The sequence below is a fragment of the Simochromis diagramma genome, unplaced genomic scaffold (assembly GCF_900408965.1).
Source record: "Simochromis diagramma unplaced genomic scaffold, fSimDia1.1 OVJJ01000321.1, whole genome shotgun sequence".
In the NCBI taxonomy this organism is placed as follows: domain Eukaryota; kingdom Metazoa; phylum Chordata; class Actinopteri; order Cichliformes; family Cichlidae; genus Simochromis; species Simochromis diagramma.
Window position 1 is genome coordinate 11,296,035 of NW_024386772.1, and position 20,563 is coordinate 11,316,597.

The window sequence follows — 20,563 nt, forward strand, 5'->3', positions numbered from 1 at the left end:
GCATATAGTTTCAAAATATGCACTGTGTTCATTCACCCAATAGGTAGAATTTATTGTTTGGTAATTTACAAACAAGGACCACCATTATTGATACAATTGCTAAAAATACTGAATGAAAAAAACAACCAAACAACTACAGTAAATAAACAGTAAAGTAGAAAAACTGTAATCTATATATAATAGGAAAAATTGGTTTCATCAGGATATGTAAAAATAACTGAATAAAGCAAGAGTCTCACGTGTGTTCCATTAATTTATTGTTCAGAGCTTTTTCTCCAGCAGTTTCAGCCTAACAGCAACCTCTGAAAGGTTAATAACCACTGATGTAAAGAAACAGTAAAGAGAGAGCTGGAAGAAATTAGAAAGGATGATATTAAGCTGCAGGTTGAATATTTGAATGGCTGTGTGTGTGTGGTGTGTTATTCAACATGTGTTATAAAACACTAATATGTACATAGGAATGTGTGTGTCTTTCTCATTGAGCAGAACCATCTGCCACTCTCCTCAGAGTGAAGTGTGAAAGCGAGCACCTGGCTGTGAGTGAGCATTGCACAGCTCCCCTGAGAGCCTTCAGTTTAGAAAGCACTTAATACAGCCTCGCACTACACGCACCAGTAAGAACTGCGATGAAGAGGAATAATGAAGCTTTTTGGACGGTGCAACAGTGCAGCTCTGCAGTCCCACAACACTGCACACCTTACAAGCGAGTTGTTGAGAGGGACAGACAGGGGGACCGCTTAATCATGATGTGATACCTGGTGTTAACCTAAGAAACAGAGATAAATATTTGAAAACATCTGCGCTCTAAAATCGAAATATATCTCCCTTAACAAGAACTTGGCTTGTCTTCATATGCAGTGTCTGTCATGTCCTTGTGCAAGACACTGACTCGTTAGGACGGCTGTTTAGTAGCCCTATTTCCATCCTGAACTCTGATGACATGGTGCTGGAAGACAATATCCCTGCAGGAATCAATAGTTCTATACTGGTTTATCAACCCGGCTGAAAGACGAAGCTTTGCTTCAAATCAACTATTGTATGATGGTGTTTTAGCAACTTAAGCCATCTTTGTGTCATTAGGGCCAGTGAAAAGTAGACACAGACTGAGGCTTCCGCTGTTCCTGCTGGTTATTAAACTATGTTTTCACATAATGAGGCTGAGGCGATCTGGCATGGGAGAGACAGACTGCCACACACACAAACACACACATAAACACACTTCCACTAATAGGAAAATTCTGCAGTTGTTAAAGGTACCTCTCTATGCAGTGCTCATTAGTGACACTGTTGTCCCTGCAGCATGTACCTACTAGAGGCAGTTCCCATTGATTCTCATCACATATAGTACATACACAAGGAACAAGCAGCTTGCTCTAATCCCCACTCCTGCACTGTCCTCTGCTTTCTACAGCTATCTAATCAACAACAGCAATGTCAAACACAGGTTTCATCCTCCCATTTGAATACTGTAATTGAATTTGCTCAAGTAATTACAAATAAAGACACTGTTGTCCAGTCAGCGCTGGACAACAGTTGTCTTTAGCTAAAACAGTTACAGACAATATACATAGACAAAATGAAAACATATTGCAACACTTCTTCCATAAAACAAACAGCATGCTCATAAGAAACTAGTAATGGCAAGAAGCAGGCACGGCAGCGAACTCGAGAGGTTACTCCTCCCTCCTCTCCTTCTTTCCATATGCCCCTGCCTGTGTCAGTCCCGTTAGCCCTCATCAGCTGCTCAGTTCAGCGCTGATGTTTGACACAGCATGACTGAGTCATGCTGGCAAGCCAAAGGCAACACACAGACACTGTGTGCCAGTGTGGAATTGGGTAAGTCTTCCACTTTCATCCAATCCCGACACTAGTCATTAGCAAGCCTAAAACACTTAAGGTGTGCTTTACTGATGCAGAAAGAGAGAGACATTCACTTCAATTAATTAAATCAGTGGCAGAACCTTTTTTTTTGAGAAAAAGGGAAACAGGAACAATAATTTGTTTACATACATGCCAACATAGATTGAAGGCAAAAACACAGTTTGTATAAATTCTAACAAGCTTGGAAGTCAATAATTGTAGGACCATTTTTATTCGTCATCACAGTTTTTTTCAGGAAAATTCAGTTCAATTCAGTGGTATTATATAGCACCATATCACAACAGTTGCCTCAAGGGGCTTTACATTGTAAGGCAAAAACCCTACAATAATGCAGAGAATACAGGCTTCTTAAAGGACATCAAAGCTATCCTTTAGGCACTGGCTGCCTTGTGTTCCCTGATGGGTAGCGGTTCCACTGGCTGTTTTTCTACCCCGTTATGCTTTTACTGCATGGGTAGTACGTAACTGACATGCTGAAAAACAAAGCTGCTGTCATCGAATGCTTTCTAGACAGCATTGCATGCTGGATCAAAATCTTTGTGTTCGGAATTGCATCAATTTTGACAAGATCCCGCAAACCCCTGGCTGAAGGGTCTCCACCAAGTTTTACTGATGGCTGTACACAATCAGTGTTGTACCTTTCTCCTGACCCTCTTCATATATACTGACAGTGATGTGAACCAAAATTTCAAATTTGGATTCATTAGTCCATCAACCACAGATTTTGAGCCTAGTTCTTTTGTCATTTGGCTTATCTAAGCATTTTTCTTCATGTTTCCCTTCCTTTAGAATGGATTCCATGTGTGTCCATGTGTGTGGACACTAGCAGTGTGTTATTTTAAATGCATAAAATCTAACAAACTTCAGCAGATATAAAAGCAAGTTTCCTTTTTTTCCCCCACTTTCTTTCTTTTTTTTTGTTACTCGGCTAACTCGCAGATCATCATATTCCCTGGACATCTACTGACTCCATAGAGTTTGTGTTACTCTCACTACGTCCAGTTGGGGGCAGCAGGGAGCTCACCTTGAAGCCACATGTCTCCCTTCTTGCAGCAGAGGCAAGCCAGCATGAGGAAGACGAAGGTGAAGAGGCCAGAAAAAGGAGACAGCTACCACTGCCAGAGATGAAGGCCAAGACAGCTCGCTCAGTGGAGCCCCATCTGCAACATCAGAAGATAAAGCGAGTGTTAAAAGCATGGAACCAGAGATCAGATGGGTAAACTGTAGTCATACAGGAAATTAAAACCAAAGTGCAGATAGAGGTGATTTGTGACTGTTTATGGGCAAGCCTGATGAAAGAAGCATGACTCCTCATTAGCATTTCTTCTTCAGTTTCATATTCATTCTCCATTAGACTGTGTAGAAGCAGGCTGCCGTAGATTAATTACAGTGGTTACGATGTACTCTGAGTCATAGAAGCTGAAAGTTTTAAACTGCCCACCAAAAACAATTACTGCTAAATAAATGAATAAAGCGGCAGCAGAGTAGAGTAATGGCTCATTCTATTTCAGTGTAAAAAACGATGATGAAAATGCTGGACTGTGTACTTTTAATGCACCTTGCGACTTCTTCAATACCGCCCAAACTGCTCTCAAAGGAGTGTTTGGAACTAAAGTACAACTAAAAATTAATTAGTTGTAAGTAATTGATTTCCATTAAACAACGGCAAAATGTTTTCTTTTGGTTTGTATGTGGCCACAATCTGTTGTGTTGTTCCTGTATGCATATATGCAGCACACATGTGTTAGTTTGTCTTTCAGCCTGTAGTAACTTAGAAAAGGCCAGAGGGGCCAGATGTCAGAGTTTGGCGCATCTACATAAGCTGATTTACAGCGTTAAACCTGCTGCCAGCACAGATGGAAGAGACAAAGGAAGAAGGAGAGACAGAGGAAGAGAGACAGAGAGTCTGTGAAAGAAGGCTTGGAACAGATGCAAACATGCAGGCATGAATTAGCAGTATTCTTTCCACATAGCTCAAGACATTTATTCAATAATTTTTTACTTTCTTCTTCTTTTTTAAAAATCTTTCTTCATGACATCTACACAGACACACAGCAACAAAACTTTATACACCTTCAGTTCAAACTACTGATCAGAGGACAAAACATGCCAATATTATACTGTGTTGTACATATATGTTATTTCCTCTGTCCATAATAATTATAATTTCCAATTTCTTAAAGAGCAACCTTGCTTGCATTTTCTTAACTAGAGATTTTCTGTATTAAAGAGCAATTCTCAGATTTTGGTGATAACCTTCAGGTTTACAGACGCTGTAATGATAAGATTTTTATTCCTTGCAATAGATGAATAAATGTCTTTCAGACTCTGTCTTTCTAATGTCTCTGCATTAGAAAGTTTTATTAAACTGACCGTGGTGACATCATTATGATGTGACTCAGAATAACGTTTTCAAATAGTGAATTTCCTATTCAGGCTGAAAAAACTTAACTTATCATAAAAATATAAATTATATAAGCACACAACCTAAATTAAGGATTATAGTTAGATTATATATATAGAGAGATATTATATATTCAGTAAAAGGATTAGATGTTGTAGTCACTGATAATGCATTGCTTTAAATGGCTTTATAGTTTTATCTACAGTAGTTTATTTACAGTAACCCTGTAGCTTTTCTTTATATGTAAATGATGAATTCACCAGCTGGTTCAAGAAAAGGAGCAGAACTGTATTTAACTGTATTCCATCCATTTTCCTTTATTACTTTACAACTGTGATGTTAACACACAAAAGCATACTCCAGTGCTGACTGGGATTGCTGTGGTCTGTGATTCTTGTACCTGGGTTTTTAACAGCTCCATGACTAAGACCCAGCAGTCCAGACCCATTCGGCTGCAGGGAGCATCCTCTCCGGCCCTGACAGCTTTTGCAACCCAAACAGAACTACTCCAACCAAAGCTTAACCCTGAGGTCATGGCCACAAAGCCCTGTATACCCTCCATTTACATATACATGGAAGTGGACAGTGCAAACAGGCAGGGTTCCTATGTGAAGCCTGCTTTGAGAATTGCAGTGCATGAGCGTATATGTGTGGGCACTGACCCGCCAACACATCACCATGGTAACGTCCTGATGGCCAACACTATTAGTTGATTGGCTTTACAGTGCGGTAAACCTCATGCCCCCTTCCTTTTTGCTGATGCCTTGCCCGCTGAGAGAGGGTGTGTGTGTCTGTGTGTCTCACTATGTGAGAGCTTGTGAAGTGGAAAAGAAGGTGATTATGAAACTAAACAAAGCAGCGCCCTTTCTAGATCCACCACATACCACAACACACAGCCTGTGAGGGGGCTGATAGGGAAATAGGGGATGATCCTTAAAATGCCATCTTTTCAAGCCTTCTAATGTTTTAAGTATCAAGAAGCAAACCATAAAAGTAAAGGAATATGCAATCTTTCCCTCTGTAACACAATATTAAACATTTCACCTGTGTTATTCTCACATTTATGGCAGAATTTGTATCTGCTCAACAGTTACTCCAAAGGATTACACTGTATACTAAAACATATGTACATGCACTGATTCATTACTCAATCCTTTTGCACAGAATTTCCTGCTGTCTCCTCATTACAAAACAACAAACACAACCCATTATATCAAATAGGAATAAAATGTTGGGTGCATTAGAATGCAAGAAAAAATGCAATAAAATATTCTAAAAGCAACATGAAAATGTCAAGTGATATTAAAAAGAATAAGAGTTAGCATTTTGCGTTTAAGTTACTGCTGCACAATTTAGGTGCCGGCAGGGCTGGATTGATGGATGAATGTGGGGAAGGAGGAGGGAGTGGGGAGGAACCATGCTGTGCAGATGGTGCCAGAAACAGCAATGATACATGCTGAATCAGAGGGCACGGTGACTCAGAGCCCACTGAAGGACACAACATAAAACAGACATACACATGTTGTCACTTCTAAAGGAGACTATTAGTTGCCTGTCATCGTGTACAAGCCCAGGAGCTGATCAACTGGTCCTGTTTCTGCTTGCTACCAATAAACAGTTGGTTACAGTCCCCACAGCACAGTCCCACAAATATATATATATATATATATATATATATAGTTCACTAGAGCTGATGTCACTGACAACTGTTACTAACTAACTAATTTTGCAGTTTCAGAGAAGCTAAATGCCAGCTTCATACACAGCTTTGAGACAGGAGATTTCTTTTTTCTTTCACAGTTGCAACTGGGACTTCTGTTTGCAAAAATAAGGTTCGCATGTATACTGAATTCCAACAGTTCTCTCCTTACTAGATACTGGGATGCAGTATCTAGTATTCACCAATGATGCTGCACAAGGCAATCAGAATGAAGATCAGCATTTCTATGGACATACAAATCCTAAACTCTTTTATGCAGGCTCCTCTTTTGAAGCCTTGAGTTTGGAAATGTGGGTTCTGCAATCCGAATGCCAAATGAAAGGCACTGCATGGTTCTGTACAGTATGTAGCAACATGTCAACCTGGCTCTACAGTGTGCCCTACTTATGAGCAGTTATGCTCTAAAATTACTCTAGTAAAATTTGGAAAAAATGAATATTATGTTGTTTTAAATAAGACTTGGAACTAGTGGTCAAGCCATTGGACTCATGAGATACTAACTCACAATACTAGATTTATTTTTGCAACCAGAGCTAGAGGCTACATCCATCTTTTATGTACAGTCTATGTACATAAAACTAGCGAGACAGTACTAGAGAGACCATGAAATATCCAGGAAGTCCAAGGTTTGCTGGATGGTGAGCTATGTACTACTGGAGGTTTTTACACAGCAATTCCTCAAATAAATATTGTTGTTTGTTTATTTGTTTGTTTTCAAGAAATTCTGCTGTATGCCTGAAACTCTGGTCTGGGTTCAGGGCAAACAATCGACCAACTAACTGTAGGATCAAGTTTCTGTAACATTTTAGTAAAAAACAAATAAATAAAACAACAAATAAATATAAATAAAAACTACTACCCTTTCTATAAGCTTTGGGAATCAATTAAAGGAAAATTCCAAATACTGACAGTAGAGGTAAGTTTTTTCACAATGTCAAACCACCTTTACTTTGAACAAGGAGTGCAAGTACCTAGTTGCTAACTTACAAGTATGTATAAGTGCATGATTGGCAAGGTGGAGATTTTAGGACACACACAGAGTTTGGGGAATCCCCAAATGCAAGTGGTGTCTGTACTTCTTTGCATATCCCTTCACCACCAGGACTCTGCCAAAGAAGAGTTTCAAAATGGGTCAGTAAATAGGGGACTGCAGAATCCATATCTGCTCCCTTTTTAGCTTCCCTCTTCCCAGTTGGGAATCTAACAGTCATATTCTAGGATACTTTTCAATATTTAGCCAAAATTAAGGCATTTGGATCATTCTTTATTAAGCCTTCCTTCTTTACCAGAAAGTCAAATATGGTCACCCAGAAGAAAATCCAAGGTATAAATATAAATATGAAAGTGCAACATTTGAAAAGCCGTCTCACTTCCTCTTGGAGGAATCGCGAACTGAGCGACAACTCGTGGTTCTTCATAAATATTAGAAAAGCACACATTACTTCGCCAGCTGCACAGCGAAATGAAAATAAAGCACTTAAATCCATGCTCATACCCACTTTATTAAAAAGCTGTCTTTAGGACTGAAGAGAGATGAGAAATGTCCTGAAACACAGGAGGGGGAGTGATGGAGCCACCATGCCACCCCCACAATTCAGACTGATGATGGCAAGGATGCAGTAGGATAAAGGGGGGGATAAAGAGAAAAACAACGTAGTGGCATAACAAGACAGAATGAATGAGGCCATCTGCATTGCTTTGCACTTCCCAATAGTGGGAAACCTTCAGTGTTTCTTCTGGCTTGTTCTGTGAGATGATGGTCAAACAATCTAATATTAGGTTTAGGATTGATGTGCACATGTCACATCGCAGTGGCTAAAGAAAATCTGCTGAGTCCTTCACCATCATAGAGCTGACAATGCAGGTTTAAAACTACATAATGGCCATGAAATACAAACAGCAGACTGGCTATATCAGAAACAGTTGACTGCTCAAAGTGTCAGTGCAGGAATAAGGTCTACCAATAGTAATGAAAGCAAGATGAACCATCTTACTGTCTGACCGTGCTCCATGAAATACCGCGGGCAATGATACCAAGTAATAAAGAATGAGCAAGAAAAATAGACATGTAGAAAGCTCAAGGCCCACAGTACGAAGTAAAGAGAAAAGCTAAGCTCAGCATATGTACATGTGGCTGTGTGTGTGTTCATGCATGTATACAAAGGATGAGGATACGATGTGTTAAGCACAACCACTGAGCTTTTAACAGTATATCATAAATAAACCAATAAGGTAGAGCCTTGTGTTGCTGTGCAGCTCATACGGCCCACTTCACCAGCTAAAAAACATCTACTGCTGCCTAAATGCAACTCTGGGTAACTACACGGTGCTCATGTTCATCATGCATTAAAAAAAAAATCTGTTCCAAATCGACAGAAACGGGACACACAGGGGACAAACGAGGTATTTTATTCAGGACAGAGTGAGAATATTAAGATCTCCCTCCCACACTCATATGAAGGCCAGAGCTGAGCCATGTGTTCATATTCGCATGCAGACATAAGAACTTGCACCCACGCAGAAAATCCAGTAAAGGTGGCGCACTAAGCGCCATAAAATAACATTGGACTAATGAGGTCCATGAGGAGGAGCACTAACACACAAACAATATTGCGGGCTTCGCCCTCTGCGAGATGCCGTGTCTCCTCGCTGTGCACCTCTGTTTAGCGCTTTGCTTCAGTCTCTCGCTGGTCTCTCTGGTAGCTCTCACTTTTATTTATTTATTTATTTATTTATTTTACCAAGGGGCCTGCAGGGTGGGCAGCGTGCCAGACTACACACCACTGCAATCAAACTGTCTCCAGAAAGAGCGGGGTGAGATACAGTTTCAGCTGCAATTAGTATTCAATAGATCGGGCATGTTTTAATTTAAATAAATAGTGTGTTAAGTCTGTGTGTGGTCAGTGGCCAAGCACTGCGTTTTGTGAGTGTTAGGAAGGCCTTAAGCACAGCATGTTACAGCCATTCCTTCTATACAGAAGCTTATATTAAGAAATAATATTTGCAACTTCGTTTGATATTAAAGAGAACATTTAAATGATCTTGGAAGACAATGAAATATTTTACAGAGGAACATTTCTAAAAGGTACGAACGACTAAGTTGATATTAGTATGCTTTGAAAATAATGCAGCAAGTCCTAGACTGTGGCAGTAAGTGTCACCACTTGTGCAAGAGTAGACTAGTTTCTTCCAGTTTCACACCCTTAATGCACTTCTACTGTCGCTCAATTCTACGGAGAGGAAACGCTGAAAATCTGTGAAAGAGACACACACAGGACAGGAGAGCAGAAAACAGTCCAAATTTACATTTAGGACAATGCTGGAGGGCCAAACAAGCATCTCCATCTGCCCTGCCTGGGCGGTACCAAGTGGCATCCAATAATACCATTCGCTTTCACACATAAATCACATAGCGGAGAGAAGGAAAACCGCACACGAGGCATCTGCATTTGCAAGCAGTGACAGGCAAATCACCAATCAAAACATTTTAATTGCAATAGCTGAAAAATTCCAGTTTCAGGTGATTAACAGAGAGCTGCCTTTGTGAATATATGATCATTCTGTGCTGCTTTTCTTCAAGTTAATGTCAAGATTTAATGTGAGGACCAACTTGAGACTTCTTATGTGGGGATGAAAAGTTGCTGGACTTAGTTCCTGCTTTTTCATCTAGTGGGATGTAGCAGTTTGACACAGACTGACTTCTCAAGGGAAAACCAAATGACAAGTTGAGAGAGATAAAAATGCTCTGAAGAAACAAGAAAAGTTAAATCAGAAAGTTAGAGGATCGCAAGACTGTAATGACACAGGGATGAACACAGGAACATACAGAGGAGAAAGCAACAAATACACATGTGCACAGATGTCAGACTAAGGAAGGGTTGCGAGCAGAGGGAGCAGAATGACATGATTAATGGCAGGATATGGTATCCTCCACCATCTTACATCCTCTTTGCTGTTCTGTAGTTACACTGTCTGTGCATGACTGCAGATAGCAGAGGGATGAGCTGGCCTGCAGAGAGCCATGATAACTGTCATTAACTGGGAGTGAGAGCCCAGGAGGACCACTATGGATCTGCATTATAGGCCTGCCATGTCCATCCGCCTACAGTCCAGGCAAGGGCACACTACTGTAAAAAAGGGTTTGAATATCACCTCTGCTCATAATGGATAGATCTTTTAAGACAGACTAATTACAAGACCAGAGCACTGAATGAAAAAGTGTTAGCTGCAACATTTAACATTAATAATTCATTTATTTGAGCCATAATTATGATTTATGTACAGACCATTGCAGAGGGGACTAGCAGCCTCTGCTGGCCTTTACCCTGCACTTTATAATGTGTGCTGATGGCTGAGATTTTGAAGGAAAACTGCTAATTTGGGGTAATTATTATGCAGCACGATAGAATCAAAGCTGATGTTCTTCACAAATAGAACAAAAGCTGTTCACAGTTTATCATTAACTGGCAAACAGAGAGCTGCGTGAATGAATGGGATGAAAATATGTTTATCCTCTCGAGTCCACTAGAGTGGGAAACAGAGGATTGTGTGATGCATGTGTTTCCACTCAGCCATATATTCAAGTACGGAGATTTTATTGAGGTAAATGGACAGAGAGTATCATGAAGTAACCACACGAACCCCTCTATGACATGTATGTATACAAGCCTGTTTTTGTGCTTAGTGATACAAACTGTAATAGTTCTTCCTGTTAGCCAGAGAAAGAGAATATAAAAGATACTTAATTTCTACACAGCTCATATTTCATTTAAGCTCTAACAGCTCTGGACTCAACTAAGTGGCCAGGTTATGTTTTCCTATTGGCTTAGCATTGATAAATATATAGGTGTAATCATCTAGTTCAATTGTGGATATGATCTGACCATTTCTATTTCACTGCTCTCTAGGCTATAAGTACTGAAATGAAGAATTGATGTAAACAGGAGTCAATGCCTTTTAGAAACATTAAACTAACATCACTATTGCTTTACACACAAAAGAAGACGCATCAGAAAGAAAAATTATTGTATGTCCTCTATGCAAAAGCTGTCAAACAAACCGAAGAGGATTATTCCTCTACACCAAGTAACAATACTATTTAAATTACATTTGTCTTTATCAATACAGAGAATACAATGCAGTTTTTCCTAAACTCTAGTAAAAAAAATGGCAGGATTAGAGTCAAACAACTTTTACAGCTACTGAATTGTATAAATTGTCATCAGTGACAGCGCTGTCTGCATGCAGACCTGACAGAGCGCAACTCCGCACTCACATGACACCACACTTGTATACTTAGGCCTCAGGCTGATAAACACAAATTTAATGCATGTGCAAACCATATGCACTTTATATGACAGAGTCAGCCAGAGTCTTGTGATGCATACCACAGCAGTGAATGCCCAATAGTTTTTGACTGTGTGCAAATGTAAAAGCTGAAATGCAAATATTCCCGTACAAAACAATTTAATGTGAGTTAAGCTGGTTCTCGTGCACATCCGTGTTTGTCTGCTTCTGTTAAACATGTGCCTATTCTGACCCAAATGCAGTGAACACACTAGCACACAATGAGCACACTTTCCACCCAAATTCCAGCAGCAGCTGTTTAGTCATCATCTTATAATAACACAATTCTAAAAACTGACTACACATCAACCTTGTTTTTGAACTAGCGCTATTCATTTATTATGTGAGATGTTACTAAATTGCCACCAGTGCAATCTGACATTTACAGTGCACAGAAAAATTTAACACTGTATTTCCTCCCTAAACAACTACACACAGAGCTTTAAACAACTGTGGCGCACCACATCATCACACAGAGAGCACACAGAGGAGACATAGATGGTTTCCCTTCAGCGCTGAAATCCACTTCATTCTTATTCTAGTTCCCCCAGAGGAAGACTTATGCAACCAAAGTGCTTGGTGTTACACATGAAGAGATGAATAATCAAACAGTCCGCGGTGACTGGCTTATACTGACCCAGTCAGTGGGAGGAGCTTCGAGAGCAAGCACAGAAACCATTTTTAAAATCTCTTCCCTTCAGCATCACCGACGCCTTGGTTACAGCCTGCAGCAGTGTGTCCATGTGTATGCGGGGTCACGTGAAAGCTTTCCTCAATGTGAAACATGCATGGAACATGTGTACACCAAGACACTATTTATAACATGTACACTCGATGCCACTGCCACCTCCAGGCATTAGAGGTGAGTGCTGAAAGACAGCCTCCCACAGTGCTGCATTGTCAGCTTGTTGGTGTATCAGTGCTTCCTTCCATATCAATCCATTGTCTGTTTGCAGTGACAGTGATGCGCTGCAGATTTAGTCTGTATCAAGGATGCAGCCAGGTCTAAACGTTAGCGCGCACGTACATCTGCTACCGCTCCTGATGGGAGCGCTCTCCTTGGTGCTGAAGCAATAGTAGACCAGGTGTTGGCTGCAGTTGTTGGTGCAGAATGCTACACTCTACTGAGCGCAGCCGGGTGCTACTTTACCCCTGGCTGCACTCAGACCGAACCCCAATCCAGTCATGTGAAGGCTGATGAATTCAAACCTGCTACGGTGTGTCTGTCTTGGCTGATGGCTTATATAATGCCAGCCAATGTGACAGTTGACTTGGCCTCATGGTTGTTTTCATGTCTGGATGTGTGTTTTTGAACATGTGTCACTGTTTGCGTGAAAGCGTGCAGAGGTAGAGCACACCGTGTTCTTATACAGCCCGGGGCATAGGGACAAAATGCAGCTGTGGAGGTTGGCTTGAGGGGTGCTGCAGTTCAAACGCTGCCTGAATTTTAGCTTTGATGTCAAATCAACCAAGTGTTTGTGTGAGTGAGGGTGTGCTGAATTTGTGTGTGCATGCACAGTTGATTACACTGTTAAAATGGTCAGTTTGAAAAGCTCCAAATGGTGGAATGATGGAGAATCTGACATTTACATCCTCCCAGTAGTTTATATGTGTGGCTGTCGTTTCATTTCACTGCCCCATTCCCTCAAATTAGTGGATCCAAAATGAGAGTGTGTTTAATTAATCTGCAAACAGCATATTCAGCGACTACAGCTAATTCCTCTCTGAGTATGTCTCTCCCCTTTAAGGGTCTCTAGCATTTTTCTGTCCTTAGCAGTGGCTGCAGAAATGATTGGTTCCTTCTAAAACACACCCCCTCCATCTCCTAGGCAACATTGATTCTCAGTCCAATTACTAGAAAGGAATCGGATCGGTGGTGAGGGCCTCCTCTCATGAGAAATATAGATCATTTTGACAGGAGTGACAGTCCAGACCCCATACTTAATTCCAGTGATATACAAGCCACATTCACAGTCCCACTCATACCCCACCCTTTCCACCTCATATAAGCTGAAATCTTCATATATGTAAAGCTGTAAGAGAGGCTCTCCCGCTTCAAGCTGATGAAAGAAAATATTTTTCACTGAATAATCCTGATGGAATGTTTTACAAACCTGTGTTTCTCCAGTAGGGAAAAAATGCAAATGCAACAATATTACAGATGGCCCACAAGAGCTTTAGCAGGCATTTTACACATAATTTAATTGGGAGCTATTTATCATTTTTCCAAATTAAAAGAACTCTTTTGGTTTGTTTGTATCATATTGCACTAAACATTCCCAGGGATGGCCAGATCAGCACCCACCACTTATTTTTCAAGTATATGAAGGCAGAAATTTCTTCATGTAATATTTTACAACTTTGCAAATGCAAAAAGAAAGACATATAATCACATATAACCTAATTTTAAATGGAAGCCCCCTTTTTGTGCTACACTTGGACTTAAGGACAAGAGAGCTTAGAGACACCAAATAAGACATGGAGAGAGTCACGGGAAGATAGAAGAGGGCGGAATAATTGGACAGAAACGGATCAGGGATCACTGAGAGTGTCCAGAGTGGGGAGGACAGCTAGAGCCTGAAACTTGAGAGCCACTGTGCTCAGTGCTGTCATTTGTATGCTCAGCACACTGCACCCAGTGCAGGGACTCTCTTAGTCCTGTTTACATTTGTACACAGTTATTTATTCTGCTCTAATTCAAGCCCTGCCATCCTGTGTGAGGGCTTGTCTTTCTGCTCAGTTGTCACAAAACACTGCAGCAGCACACGGGCTCACCTTTGCCAAGATCCCGTCACTTGACATGCTGGGGACGATTAAATGCTGCATCCAAATGAGGACCAAAAACTGCAACCTCAAACAGCAGAACCATGCATAGCTGTAATGTATTAGTCAGCCTACAGGCGCACACCCTGATCACAGCACAGACATACACTACATGCATGCACACAACAACTGCAGGGATGTATGTGTAGGTAGGATTATGCAGGTTCAGTGCAGGTATAACTTTTAACCCTCTTTTCACCAAGCTATGATATGGCCTGACAGTGAAAAAAAAAACACCTATATATAGACTGTAAGGGTTTAGGATCATTGTGTTTTTTCACGACATACACTGGTATATTATTTATGCTACTGATGGTTAAGAAAGAAAATGTATGTACATATGATATATGGCATATTACCAACAGTGATCACTCAACCAAATCATAAAAAGCACATAAATAACGAGCAGCTCTCCAGTGAACGGATAAACATTCTTATTAGAAATAGGAAATCCTTCCGTTTGACCCTTACCTGTGTCGAAGTGAGAACTGAAGGCAAAACTGGGATTGAAAAAAGCCGAAGACATGACAATTACATGTAGAGCAAAGACCATCCTCCTCGTCGCTTTTCAGAAGACAGCAAATGCCTAACCGAAAACAAGGGTCAAAAAATAAATTCCTGACTCAGGTGCGTGTGTAATTTAAGAAGCCTAACCTCTAACGGAAGCAATAATGCGCAGCATTTTATTCCAGCACACCTCATAGAGAGCCCCCCGAAAATCCTGCTTCACCTTCAGCTCGAGCAGACCTGGAGACAGATGTTGACAGTCGTTTCCATTTGAACACATCTGTGTGTTGACTTTTTGAACACTAAAATCATGAATCATGCCACGCGCTTTCTTTCTTTCGGCTATCTTTTGACAGAATCAGTTCATCTACTCGGTCACCGAGTGAAAGCCTTCTGTTATTTACACCGATTTTATACACTCTAAAATCTGGATTGTTCCAAAAAATTTGGAAATATCCCATGTGTGTTTCTTTCAGAATAAAAACCTTCTAAACGCCCTGCCTTGTACTACATGTAACATGCCAGTTAATGGCAAAACAGTTGATTTGGGTTTAAAAAGATGCGACGGTAAGCGACGCGCATTTGGGATTCAGCTTCGGTAAAGAAAGACTGAGCGACATCTTGCACCACTGTCAAGTGACCAGGTTTGTAGAACTACTTCCGTTTAAGACTTTCACAATAAGAAGTCAATCACATAGTTTCTCTAAGAGACCTATTTTTATAATTATTTTAATCACGGAATTAGCTTGACTTCCGTAATGACCAAGGGTTCTCTGACGCACTTGACAAAATCGTTTCTTAAATTAAAAAAAAAATGCTGGTAGAGCAAGCGCGCGACCATTCGTGCACTGGGTCATGATCAACCTTAAATGAAAACGTTTTAGCCTAATTTGAAGTCATTTGCATTACCTTACTGTCTGCCTTGGAAACAAGGCATGCCCAGGAGGAGGCAAAGAAAGGACGCTCAACAGCCTCCATACACTCCATAGAAGGTAGTAGCTTGGTCTATCATGGTTTCATGATTAGGTCCTTTCACTGTTAAAATGCGCTGGGAATTGAAGTCACATGTTAATTATTTTTGCACAGAATGGTAAAAGGCTGGTTTTACTGTGGCCAAAACCAGAATTAATTAGTAAAATAAAAGTCTTTTATCCCCCTTCGTCCATATTTATTTATTGCATATTTGTTTTGTTTAAATGTTTCAGATCATTAACCACATTTTAATATTAGATAAAGATAATTCAAGAAAATACAAAATTCTGTTTTAAAGTGATGATTTCATTTATTAAAAAGGAGGGGGGGCGGTATCTAAACCTGCCTGACCCTATGTGTGCAAGGAACTGCCCCTAAACCTAATAACTGGTTGTGCTGCCCCATACTTAATTCCAGCTATATACAAGCCGCATGCACAGCCTAATTCTCTCTCTCACCACTAGATGGCAAAGAGCGATCTTCACAATATGTTGAAGAGATTTATGATAATTTATTCCAATTGTTAGTTGGTTTTAAAGCAGATTGACACTGTAAGAAACTTTTTTAATTATCAAAAGCATCAAAATAAAAACAGACAACTTGTTAATAAATATAAATGTTAGTTAAAGCGCTTGATGCTCCTGCACCTCCTGAAGCTCCATTGTTCCACTGAAGGAAAAAGCACCCCAGACCATTATGGTGCCCCCTCCACTGTGTCGCGTAGAAAACATCTCAGGTGGGATCTGCTTCTCATGCCAGTAACGTTGGAAACCATCAGGACCATCAAGGTTACATTTTTCTCTTCAGAGATTAAAACTATCTTCCATCTTTCTATGTCTCATGTTTGGTGCTCTCTTGCAAGGTCGAAACAGTCAGTTCTGTGGTGTTCAAGGAGACGAGGACATTGAAGACGTTTTTTGTTTTGGAAGCCCTTCAGTCTCAGATGCCGCCTGATGGTTATTGGGGGGGGGGCATTCGGCAGCAGTAACGGCCTTTATCGTCCAGTGTCTTGACGGACAGCCAATTGTATCCTCCAGCTCAGTGCTAGGGGGGATTATTTGGGGTTTTCCACTTGACGTCTTTGTTCCAAAACCCTCAGAATCATTTAACAAATTTCAAATGACTGTCTTACTGCGTCCTACCTCAGCAGTGATGGCACGCTGCAAGAGACCCTGATATGCAGTTCAACAACCTGACCACGTTCAAAAAGGGAAAATATTTTGGCCTTTGCCATCAGAACGTCATGACAGTGTGACAACCTGACAGAAAATGACAATGAATCCACATTTTTGCACAGATTAGGCCTTTTAAAGGCACGTGGTCCTAAACTTTTGATCAGCTGTAAAACAGCCTCTTTTAGTTTAAGCGTTGTTTTCAAGAAATTGCATGTTCAAAAAATGTTTTGTCGCACTCCCATTTATCCTTGTTGGATGTTGAAGCTGGAAACCTTGTTAAGATCCAGGCAAAATATGATTTTTTGCCATCTTTCAAGTGATCTTTTGATCGGGACTGTATATTAAAAAATATAAAATGTTTTGAGTGCGTTTATCTGCAGATACTTAGTTAAAGTGCATAGAAACTGATTTAGAACCGTTTATACAATATCATTTGTCTTAAAAATTCGTATTATTTAATTTCAAGTTTAGTTTTTTGTTTTTTTAAGAAAAAAATGCTTGTATTCAATCTCCTCCCATTGCTAACTGGTTTACTGAAGTTAATATATGAAGTAAAAACATTACAATCTGACCTTATTAATATGGCCAAGTTTTACATCAAATCTGATTGTGTCTGAAGTATTTTATTGGTCTCGAAGCGATCATACTGTTACTGTATAATTTTAGAGTACTACTAATAATATCAGTAATGATTTAAAAAAAGAACTGATGCTTTTGGGAAAAAGTCTTTCCTTTTCATGTGTAAAAAAATTCTGCTGCACCAGATTTTCTAGATGAAATTATTATTATTTTTATTATTATTATAGATTTTTCAGATTATTGTCTACATCACTTACTGTTACTTCAGACCTCATTTCTGGTTTCTGAACACCTTCTATTAATTTTCAGGCTCCAGCCTCCCTCCTCCTGTCCTGACGGTCTTCCCTCCATCCAGTGCTGAGCTTCAGACCAGTGAAGAGATTCAGTTAAATTTAGTAAAGAGAACACACACAGGAGAATTTAATTTAATCATTTTTGAATTATGCAAGTAGTCTTATTCGTATAATCAATATAAAACACATAAAGTACATAAGTAAAATTCTGAAAATGCATGCTTTATCATATTTGTCTACTAGGTGGCAGCATTTGATAATTCTAAGTATACATAGGCACACATGTAATTGGTTTAAACTTCTGGTTGTGCAGCAGCTTGCAAATCTTCACACTTCAGTGAAGCATCACCTCTCTACTCCTCCACCTCTTCCTGCCCAGGATGCACCTGTGGGTCTCATCCTCTCACTTAGAATACATGAAGAAATATAAGTCAATTGTATGAGATTGCCCCAGACTGAGAATGTTTTAGTAAACATTAATTAGCCACCACAGTCAACGTGTCACCAGGCGAAGCACTGATTTTATTTAAGTGTAGTGCAACAATAATCCAAACACAAAATCCACAGCAGTGATGATCCCAATTCCCAAGTTTCAGTGACTCTCCCAGATTCAGCTTCTCCACAGAAAGTCTCTCCAGAACTCTCACAGGATTTCTCCACAGGTCTCATGTATGTATCAAGCACAAAGAGCGAAACCCTGTATCGCTGAGTGTATTTTTTTTTGTAAAATAACTAAATAACTAAATAAAATAATCACATGACTGATATACAGTGGGGCAAAAAAGTATTTAGTCAGCCACCGATTGTGCAAGTTCCCCCACCTAAAATGATGACAGAGGTCAGTAATTTGCACCAGAGGTACACTTCAACTATGAGAGACAGAATGTGAAAAAAAAAAAAAAAAAAAATCCATGAATCCACATGGTAGGATTTGTAAAGAATTTATTCGTAAATCAGGGTGGAAAATAAATATTTGGTCAATAACAAAAACACAACTCAATACTTTGTAACATAACCTTTGTTGGCAATAACAGAGGTCAAACGTTTACTATAGGTCTTTACCAGGTTTGCACACACAGTAGCTGGTATTTTGGCCCATTCCTCCATGCAGATCTTCTCGAGAGCAGTGATGTTTTGGGGCTGTCGCCGAGCAAAACGGACTTTCAACTCCCGCCACAGATTTTCTATGGGGTTGAGGTCTGGAGACTGGCTAGGCCACTCCAGGACTTTCAAATGCTTCTTACGGAGCCACTCCTTTGTTGCCCGGGCGGTGTGTTTTGGATCATCGTCATGTTGGAAGACCCAGCCTCGTTTCATCTTCAAAGTTCTCACTGATGGAAGGAGGTTTTGGCTCAAAATCTCACGATACATGATCCCATTCATTCTGTCCTTAACACGGATCAGTCGTCCTGTCCCCTTGGCAGAAAAACAGCCCCATAGCATGATGTTTCCACCCCCATGCTTCACAGTAGGTATGGTGTTCTTGGGATGCAACTCAGTATTCTTCTTCCTCCAAACACGACGAGTTGAGTTTATACCAAAAAGTTCTACTTTGGTTTCATCTGACCACATGACATTCTCCCAATCCTCTGCTGTATCATCCATGTGCTCTCTGGCAAACTTCAGACGGGCCTGGACATGCACTGGCTTCAGCAGCGGAACACGTCTGGCACTGCGGGATTTGATTCCCTGCCGTTGTAGTGTGTTACTGATGGTGACCTTTGTTACTTTGGTCCCAGCTCTCTGCAGGTCATTCACCAGGTCCCCCCGTGTGGTTCTGGGATCTTTGCTCACCGTTCTCATGATCATTTTGACCCCACAGGATGAGATCTTGCGTGGAGCCCCAGATCGAGGGAGATATCAGTGGTCTTGTATGTCTTCCATTTTCTGATGATTGCTCCCACAGTTGATTTTTTTCACACCAAGCTGCTTGCCTATTGTAGATTCACTCTTCCCAGTCTGGTTGCAGGTCTACAATACTTTTCCTGGTGTCCTTCGAAAGCTCTTTGGTCTTGGCCATGGCGGAGTTTGGAGTCTGACTGTTTGAGGCTGTGGACAGGTGTCTTTATACAGATGATGAGTTCCAAACAGGTGCCATTCATACAGGTAACGAGTGGGGGACAGAAAAGCTTCTTACAGAAGACATTACAGGTCTGTGAGAGCCAGAGATGTTCCTTGGTTGAGGGGACCAAATACTTATTTTCCACCCGGAGTTCGAATAAATTCTTTACAAATCCTACCATGTGGATTCATGGGATTTTTTTTTCACATTCTGTCTCTCACAGTTGAAGTGTACCTCTGGTTGCAAATTACTGACCTCTGTCATCATTTTAAGTGGGGGGGAACTTTGCACCAATCGGTTGCTGACATAAATACTTTTTTGCCCCACTGTAGCCTGCTTGGTCAGGAAGTGGTGTGTTTGTGCTTTTTGGCTTATCATCACCCAGTACACAACGAAACCATTTAGAGAAAGAACATTTTCTCCAGTCTGAGATCATGTAATCCATCCTCTCCCCTCACATACACCAAGCATCCATGTCAGGAGCACTTCTATTTCTAAACAACAAACTTTCACTCTGACTTGGAGTTCTTCACTTATAGGACCCTGCCATAAAAACCAAACAACAATTCTTAAAGGTCTGCATTAACCACACTGTATTAATCATATAATTGTATTTCTAAATGAACAAATAATTCAATTATACTCTGTCTTCTCATTCAGTTAGCACTTATCATCTAGCCTGGTTATTTAAACAGGACCATTCGTCACTCATTTGGTGTTTAGATATCAGTTAAGTCTCTCTCTACAGGTTTAATCCAGGTTGCCAGCTATATGCATACACATATATCATTTATATATTTA

General features: G+C 40.4%; 1 long non-coding RNA gene across 1 annotated transcript; it reads right to left on the reverse strand.

Annotated features, from left to right (window-relative positions):
- Window positions 1-2,960: 2,960 nt before the first annotated feature.
- On the reverse strand, window positions 2,961-15,304 carry LOC120744292. The gene is made up of 3 exons (XR_005698334.1): window positions 14,872-15,304; window positions 14,646-14,760; window positions 2,961-3,041 (listed from the first exon to the last, which is right to left on the reverse strand). It is a non-coding gene; the product is annotated as an uncharacterized LOC120744292 (long non-coding RNA).
- Between the last annotated feature and the right edge of the window lie 5,259 nt (window positions 15,305-20,563).